Here is a 9,433-nt window from a genome sequence, read left to right on the forward strand (position 1 = left end):
AGGAGAGGGGCTGATTCACCCTGCCCTGCCTTTGGTGCAGCCACTTACCGCAATGCAGAGCAGGTGTGAAATGCCACCAGATTAGGAAAGTGGGGACAATCAGGCCTGCATGCTCCCTTTGTCACTGCTAAGAGAGGGCTGGCTGCTGCGCGAACCCATCTGCATTTTAACCCCAAACAAATGCATGGTGTCCTCCCAACACTTCGCTCAGCGAGAGCCTGCTCCTGTAAACGAGAAACCTGACTTGGTCATTGAAATCCCTGACAGAATTACTGCCTGGCTGGGAACTGGAGCTCCCTTGGGATCTGCAGGGAAAGGCACGGCCAGTTGTGTGTCCCTACTCAGCAAACGCACAGTGGTCTGAAAGCTGCCAGGCTGGGCTTGTCCTTAGGGAGCTGGGCTGGAAAAGTGCACACTCCCCGCTCTCGGGTACCTTTGGAACCAGATCTGTTGGTGTAGGCACACGTGGCAGGCGTGTCAGACTGACCAGCTGCTGTGGAGCACTCACACGTGCCGTGGCTGCTCCTCCACAGAGGGAGCCCCGTAGTGCAGTCATGTTGTGTAGTGAGCTGGTAACAGCCTGAAGAAGAGCATTCTACCAGGAAAGCATTCAGCCACAAACGTGAGCTCACAGCTTGGAGGAGCCTTTGGCTCCCTTGGCCAAGTGCCTTCAGCTTCTGCAGACTCTAAGGGCCTGCTTCCTGCTTGTGAGGGCTGTACCCCTGCGGTTCCTGAGGGAAACTCGCAGTAGTGTCCTGTGTGGGGCAAGGTGCAGAACTGCCTTCCTGAGGCAGCTGGCAGATGGCTCCAGCACTGCTGCTCATGCGTGGCACTTCCTGAAGCTGCAAGCAGCAGTAACATCACCGAGAATAGGGGCAGCCTCACTCCGCTGCTTGGCAAAGCTGTGAGTAGCATCAAAGACAGGCCTGCGAGCTGTGTTGGGGGAGCAGAGTGACCGTGGACTCCTCGCCTGGACTGTGAACTGCCAGGTCCCTTGGTGGGACAGGAGGAGAGAGAGAGCTCCTTCTCCCTTCCAACAAGCAGAGGAGTTATCTAAAACCCACCGAAGGCTGACCCCAAAGACCCCTGCACTGGTTCCAGGAACAAGACCATAGTGGGGTTGAGGGGACGCTTCCCCACAGCTGTGGGGAGTGATTGGCTTCCCACATGGATGTTTCCTGTGGAGAAGGATGTGTGAGTAAGAAAAAGGGGTGGGGGATAATAGGAGCCGGGGAATGAGGCCAGGAGCTGGGAATGAACAGAAGCTGGGAATGGGTGACTGGGGCTGGATCGCTTGATGATTTCCTGTTCTGTTCATTCCCTCTGGGGCACCTGGCATTGGCCGCTGTTGGAAGACTGGATACTCAGCTAGATGGACCTTTGGTCTAACCCAGTACAGCCGTTCTTTTGTTAGGACAGGGAACCACTCTGCGTAGTGCAGAGTCTGAGGGATTGGGAGCGTCGCCCAAACCAGAGTGCTCTGTCTCCCTTGTGCTAACAGTGGTGCTTTCCATGGTTTTGTTTTGGAGCATTTTAGGCTCATCCTGGCCTATCAAACAGAGATCACTTGGGTCGGTGACCCCTGAAATAACCGGAGACCAGAAAGAGCAGTTCAGCACTATTGAGATGCTGACTCTCTGTGAGAGCCGAGTGGGGGTTGTCTCCAGGAAGCTACTTAGAGAAGAAAAATGTAGGCTGACCTCAACCCTTTGTCTCTGATCAAATAGTCAGTGAGCCGTCTGGGCGCTGGAGACCACCTCGCTTCTGAGCACTAATGTAAAATGCACTGATAGCATGTGCGGGCAGGGGAGTGCTGGTCTTGTAGGCAGCTCCAGGCAGCTTGATTGAAGAGGTTTTTTTATAGTAGTAAAAATGATTTCTCTGTAGCATGTAATGTACTGATCCAGAAGGTAAAGCTGCTAGGCTACACCGCTCAAGCTGCTGTTTGAACACTTCTGTGCTGTGGAAGGTAACCAATAGGTTGTGATTTTCCACTGAAGTCAAAAAACCTCAGTTGCAAGAGCTTCCTGAGGTACTCCCGCAGAGACGCAGCCGAATCAGCACGCCATGGAACGCGGGAATGGCAGAGACCTCGGCACGCCACACTGACTTACTCCTCAAGTCTGTGCCCCCAAAATAAAAATTCTGCACACAATATTTTAAAATTCTGCAAAAATCTGCATATTTGTCAAAATAATACAATATAATCACACTATTTTCAATTCTTTGCTGAAAAGTATTTTGAAATAAATGACCAAAATAATTGAAAATGATGTGATTATATTGGCAAATAAAATATGCAGAATTTTAAAACTTGATTTTTTGGTGCAGAATTTTTAAATTTTGGTTTAGAATTCCCTCAAGAGTACCAGATTCTGTGTGGAGCAATCAGGTTGTGGGCAGCCCGGTGTGGGGGAGGGAATCTAGATGCACAGGGGCTTGGTTGGGGGTTCTGGGTGCAGGGGAGTCCAGGTGAAGGTAAAAAGCAACAGAGGGTCCTGGGGCACCTTTGAGACTAACAGAAGTATTGGGAGCATAAGCTTTCGTGGGTAAGAACCTCACTTCTTCAGATGCAAATAATGGAAATCTCCAGAGGCAGGTATAAATCAGTATGGAGATAACGAGGTTAGTTCAATCAGGGAGGGTGAGGTGCTCTGCTAGCAGTTGAGGTGTGAACACCAAGGGAGGAGAAACTGCTTCTGTAGTTGGATAGCCATTCACAGTCTTTGTTTAATCCTGATCTGTTGGATCGTCTACAGCCAAGCACTGAGGTACAATCGCATCTGCTCCAACCCCTCAGACAGAGACCAACACCTACAAGATCTTCACCAAGCATTCTCAAAACTACGATACCCACACAAGGAAATAAACAAATCAACAGAGCCAGACGTGTACCCAGAAGCCTCCTGTTACAAGACAGGCCCAGAAGAGAAACCAACAGAACTCCACTGGCCATCACCTACAGTCCTCAGCTTAAACCTCTCCAATGCATCATCAGTGATCTACAACTCATCCTGGACAATGATCCCTCACTTTCACAGACCTTGGGAGGCAGGCCAGTCCTCGCCCACAGACAACCTGCCAACCTTAAGCATATTCTCACCGCACCATAACAACTCTAACTCAGGAACCAACCCATGCAACAAACCTCGATGCCAACTCTGCCCACATATCTACACCAGCAACACCATCACAGGACCTAACCAGATCAACTACAACATCACCGGCTCATTCACCTGCACGTCCACCAATGTTATATATGCCATCATATGCCAGCAATGCCCCTCCGCTATGTACGTTGGCCAAACTGAACAGTCACTACGCAAGAGGATAAATGGACACAAGTCAGATATCAGGAATGGCAATATACAAAAACCTGTAGGAGAACACTTCAACCTCCCTGGCCACACAATAGCAGATGTAAAGGTAGCCATCTTACAGCAAAAAAACTTCAGGACCAGACTCCAAAGAGAAACTGCTGAGCTCCAGTTCATTTGCAAATTTGACACCATCAGATCAGGATTAAACAAAGACTGTGAATGGCTATCCAACTACAGAAACAGTTTCTCCTCCCATGGTGTTCACACCTCAACTGCTAGCAGAGCACCTCACCCTCCCTGATTGAACTAACCTCGTTATCTCCACACTGATATATACCTGCCTCTGGAGATTTCCATTACTTGCATCTGAAGAAGTGAGTGAGGTTCTTACCCACGAAAGCTTATGCTCCCAGTACTTCTGTTAGTCCGAAAGGTGCCACGGGACCCTCTGTTGCTTTTGACAGATTCAGACTAACACGGCTACCCCTCTGATACTTGACAGGTGAAGGTAGTTAGGGCTCAGCAGGGGGATCTGGCTGCTGGAGGAGTGGATCTTGGTGGGGTGGGGGTCAGAATGCAGCTGTGCAGCTGTTGGGACTGAGTGGTGTGGGGCTCCCGAAGCATGGGGTGAGTCTCTATAGGGTGGGGCTTTGGATGTGGGGGGCTCAGTGGTGGTGTTCTGGGTGTGGGGAAGTCTGGGTACTGGGGGCTCCTGATGCAGGGGTGAGGCTCAGCATGGTGGGAATTCTGTGGGAGGTTGCAAGGGGCTCCCAATGCAGGGGGGCCTCGTGGGGGGGTTCTGGGTGCAGGGGGGAGGGGGGAGGGATCCAGATGCACGGGGGTTGGGTGGACAGAGGGAGCAGCTCCCTGTACAGGGACCCCTCCCCCATGGCTGAGGAGCAATAGGGCCAGGAAATGGCGGGAGAATCACTGTACGGGTAGTTGCTCCCCTGTCTGCCCAATGCCCGTGCATCTGGACTCTTCCCCCCACCTCCTGCAGTGACCTGCCTCTCCCCTGGCTGCCCAATGCCCGTGCATCTGGACTCTTCCCCCCCACCTCCTGCAGTGACCTGCCTCTCCCCTGGCTGCCCAATGCCCGTGCATCTGGACTCTTCCCCCCNTGCAGTGACCTGCCTCTCCCCTGGCTGCCCAATGCCCGTGCATCTGGACTCTTCCCCCCACCTCCTGCAGTGACTTGCCTCTCCCCTGGCTGCTCCAGGCTCCCAAACAGATGTGCCTGCACTGCCAGGGAGGAGTGAGAGAGTGTCACGGAGTCCCCGGGCGATGCTCTGGAACTGCTCCCTACGAAGCCAGTCAGGACTCTGTGGAGCCTCCTCTCCCTCGGAGCAGACTGTCTCCAGGGCAAGAAGCTCACACGTCTTCGACCCTCCTGGGTCTGACCTCGGCGCATTCAGCATCCCCTTCCACACGGTGCACTTCCCACAGCGAGTCCGCACAGGCAGGGCTCCTGGGGCAGCCGGAGGGCCCTGCACCCCAACTCCGCAGTCAGCCGTGACTCTTAGCCAGCCGGGAAAACAGAAGGTTTATTAGTCGATAGGAACACAGCGTAGAACAGAACTTGTTAGCACAGAAGTCAGTGACTTTCATCCAAGTCCATCTTCGGGGGAGGGGAGCCCAGAGCCAGGGCTCTGGCCCTCCCCCAAGCCACCTGAGACTGACTCACTTCCAGCTGCCTGGCCCCTACCCTGCCTGTTGCTCCTCCTCCTCCGACCTTTGTCTCGCTTCCCTGGTCAAGAGTCATCTGGTCGCATCCCCCTCCTGGGTCTCCATGGCATCCGTGCAGGCAGCTGGAGCAGCCCCCGCAAAATTCACACACCCTTATTCCCATCACCTAGACATTGGTGCAATGCACAAGGAAACTGAGGCACACACAGCATTCATGCAAAACAGTAAGACTCACATACAACATAACAAGGGAAAATCCCCACTTCGTCGCAGTGAGCACTGGTAAAGCTTCTCTTTGCCTCCCCTCAGAAATTATTTTTCTGCAAGGAAGCAAAGAGAATCAGTGGGGGGCCATGTTTCTGTGTGTGCGCAGTGGTGCAGAATCCCCCCAGGAATACTGAGTGCCCCTGTGGCTGAGAGCTTGAGAAATGTTACAGAACCATAAGGCACACGTTAAAATGGGAAGGCCTTGCCTCCTTTTCAGGAATAGTTTGGTGTTTGCTCCCATGAACTGTGCCACAGCCGGTGCTGGTCAGGTTTGGATGAATACTGAATCATCAGCGCTCTGGAAGTCCCCTAATTAAACCTGAGCTTGAGCTGCGAAGACCTGTACATCCCCAAATCGGGAACACAGACGCTCACAGCTGGAGCTCTGGATTGGACCAATGTCTAGTCATGACCAGTTGAAGCCGTACAAGCTAGAGTCAGCGGGGAGTGTGTAGCTGGCTTCTTTTCTTTCTTAACTTGTTTACAGTTAAAATAATGTATAGTTAGCTAAAGATGCAGCTCTTCCTTCTTTACAATATCTGAACTATTTGAGTGATGTGATCGGCAATAGCTAGTGTGTATTAGGTGTTGGCAAAACCTTCCAGCATGAGAGGGTTGGGAATGCTCGTCTGGGCTAAGAACTCCCTAGCTCTGGTTTTGGGGAACCCTCCAAATCCTCTGGCTCAATAAAAAGCAGGTTCTTCCAGGAGCAGAATGGCTTGGGGACAGGGCTCTGCTGGCACCGCAGTCATGGTCTACTTAGCGCTATCAGAAAACCCACCCGTGAACTAAATTCACCTACAAAGGTTGGGGGAGTGGGAGGACACAGACGTTCAAAGGGGCGTAGAGACAAGGCCAGCCTTACAGGTGGCATGTTCTCCAGCTGTTGGAGCTCAGTGTCACTGCTTGGAGGGGGCAGGAGAGGCACAGAATGCCCACATGGATACAGGCTTTGTTTGTGCCCAGAGCTGGGGCTGGATAAATAGCAAGGATCTCCCCTCATTTCCCACATTTGGAAACATTCTCCTGTTCTCTTCACTGCCACTGATGTGTCTCTCTCTTTATTTTCCCCAGAGGAAGAAACTAGTGATTTGTTGCTGTGATAAGTGAGGAAAAGAAAACTCCAGACTGGAATCTCTTTCCCAGCTGGAGGACCGTTTCCTGATAACTCAGCGTGATCTATGGACACACTAACAAGAAGAGTTCAGCTGTTTTCAAGGAATAAATGCCGTGGCTTGGTAAAGCAGAACTGAGTAAATGTTTTACACCTGAACCTCAGAATTATGATCATCCTCCAAGGAAGAGCTGCTTGACAAACGAACAGTGTGAACGGCTTCTCAGGGATTCTGTTTGCTGTACACAAATAGCCATAATGTTGGGATTGATGGCAGTATTTAGAGCACTCCAGTTTGGTTCTATTTCATGTGGAAGCGGGATCACTCATCTGAAGTTCACTGCTGTTCAGTAACTAGTGTAGAACAATGTGGTTTATCTTTATTTTTGTAATGTGCAAAACCATTTAATTTTCTACACAGTTTAAAGCTTCTAGTATTAGTGACCACTGAGTGCAATATTCTGCTTGGAGCCCTGCCAAATAGCCCTTGGGTTCTTGGTTTGTTGTCGATATGTTCAAGTATCTATCACTGTTCTTTTGTCCCTCACACACAGTGTTAGCTCACCAAGTACGCTCCAGGCTATCACTGTTGAGCAGCTCACAGGAGCGGCTGCTTCTGGAGACGTTCTCCTCTCTCCACGGTGAGGATATGCTGCCTGATGTTCATCGTCCCTGTCTCTCTCCGCTTCCAAGAAACCCAAAAGAACCCCCCAGAACAAGGTGGTGGCAGCCAGAAGATGCTAGTTTGGGAATACCCTCACTGCCAAGTGCCATGCTTCAGCACAGCACAATGGCAAGGAGCAGGGGGACTAGGCATTCAATGAAAATAACCTGTTGCTAATCACAGGCCAAGCACCAGTGAGACTGGTGTCGCTGAGCTCAGAATGGAGACCAGGGAAAGGTGGGCAGGGAAACATACATTTTCAGCCTGCATGCACACCCCTCGCTGTCATACTATGCTTGGGAGTTAATGAACTGTCACAATCAAGTAGGGTTTTTAAACCACTCGGGTGTTATGTACGATGGGTCCTTGGCAGGAGGGCAGGGCACTCGCTATTTGAGAATATGTTCTGAGGGTGTAGAGCGCACTGGCTGTATCGGAGAAGAATTTACTTCAATTAGTAGGGAATTCAACTCCTTTTAAGTAGGAGGATAAATTCCCAGCAGCCAACATTCTCAACCAGAGAGCACCATATTGTGCTCACTAACCTGTTTCCAGTCTCCAGGTTGCTGGCTGATCTGTGTTCTACAGAAATAGCACAGTTCAGAAGGGCAAACCAATAAATCATTTGCCCTTGGGGCAACAATGGGAGGCAGATAGCACCATTATTCCTTGGGGGGTGACCAGTAGCATCTTATATTGCATTTCAAAGCAGAATCCCAAAGAGGTGGTTCAGTTAAATGAAGCTCAAATGCAGCTGCTTGCTTACTTTGTGTGTTGACAGAAAATGTGCATAACTATATGTACGTAATCAGTGAGAGCATGGAAAGGTGGGAACTCTGTCAGTGGATAGTACTTTACATGTCTTGTATAGTGAGAAATCTGGGGTATTCTTGCAGTACTGGATTGTTGCTGGACCACGTACGTCCCTGTTGTAACTGCATTTGACATCTCTGGAGTTCTTACCGAGAGGAGTTTGGCTCCATAGCTCCAGTTTCTGCTGACTGCTTAGCCTAAGGCCAGAGTTGGGCTGACTAGTCCCTTTTCAACGTGCATTGTTCTCTCCAGGTTCGGCCTTTGCTAAACGCTTTAGGACTCCGTTTTAAATCTGAATACAGCTGAGGTCTAAGAATGAATTGGGGTTAACCAGGCGTGTCTGTACTCAGTCTCTGAAGGCAGCTCGGGGTTTGTGTAACAGGAGATGGTTTCCCTTGGGCAGTCCCCCGTAAGGTGTTTGGTAACTATAAACCTTGAAAGTAAAGGCAGGTGCGTGTGTTCAGCTTCTCTGGGGGCAGTGAGCATGCTTGGTCCCTGCTATAGCGCTTCTGGTCAATGGGGGTCATACCAGGGTGAGTTATTTTTTGTTGTTGATACCTAAAGCTGCCAAAGCAGCAAAGCCTGTGCCCAGGTGTGACAGGCGCTGTGCTGGCAGGGTGCAGGAAATGTGTGAGACTGGCTGAAGAGACAAACAGTTGGAAATGCTCCTTCGCTGGGCAGGACCATTAACCCTCTGTGCAGGAAGCTCCTTTCTGTCTCATCGCCTGGGAGTTTTGCAGCCAGACTCCCCGGGAGCTCAGCTGTTGAGACCCCAGGCGGGATCCTGTTGGGACAGCATCACTGGAAGAACCGTGTCAGGCTCTTCAGGAAAAGGCCAAAGTTCTACTCCAGTAAGCACAAGAGAAACGATTCTGCCCAGGCAAGCCGCCCCCTGCCTCCCCCCCCCCACCAGGCCAGAAACTGCCCCCTGAGGCTGTTCTGTCTTCTACTTGTGCCCCTTGAGGTAGAAAAGCCATTTCCCAGGTTTGTGACAAGGCACTGCCCAAGTGTTTTTCCTTCCTAAAAGGTTCACTTGCCTATGTTGGACCTGTCCTTGTGATTTGCACTCTTGCAAGAACAGCAAGTGGTGTTGGTGTACAGCTGATGCCGCAGCTACAGTTATCCATTAATCTCCATAACTGGGTAGAAATTTACAAATTATCCTTGCCAAAAAGATTGACAATAAATCTGATCTTAACTTGAAACAAGGCATCTCTTCCCAGTCATTTAACTCAGTTCAGAATTTCCACCACTCCCCCCCTCCCCCCAAAATTGATTTCTGGCTTTGAAGACCCAGGGCCTAGTTATGTTTTTGAACTATGAACATAGAAGATTGATGCACACCCTGCATAACTGGGATTTGGTGCTGGAGCTGAGTACTAATTACTGTCGTAAAATACAAATTCAGACAGATCATATAACTGTAAACACTTGTTCTGTAACACCACGTGTGCCCCTCCAGAGCGCCCATAGTCCCTGTTCCCATATCGAAACACTAGAGAACATATAAACTCCACTTCTTTTTGTTGCTGTTTCTCCAAATGGCACTCACTCACAGTAAGTGTAGAG

General features: G+C 50.5%; 1 protein-coding gene across 1 annotated transcript in view; it reads left to right on the forward strand.

The window, feature by feature from the left end:
- The window catches only part of MFHAS1 (malignant fibrous histiocytoma amplified sequence 1), a gene marked incomplete at its 5' end in the record, with an annotated part of 92,256 nt that extends 83,187 nt beyond the window's left edge, over nt 1–9,069 (forward strand). Inside the window, one exon of the mRNA XM_034771303.1 lies at nt 6,348–9,069. The remainder of the gene's footprint in view (nt 1–6,347) is intronic.
- Between the last annotated feature and the right edge of the window lie 364 nt (nt 9,070–9,433).

This window comes from Trachemys scripta, chromosome 5 (assembly GCF_013100865.1).
Source record: "Trachemys scripta elegans isolate TJP31775 chromosome 5, CAS_Tse_1.0, whole genome shotgun sequence".
In the NCBI taxonomy this organism is placed as follows: Eukaryota; Metazoa; Chordata; order Testudines; family Emydidae; genus Trachemys; species Trachemys scripta.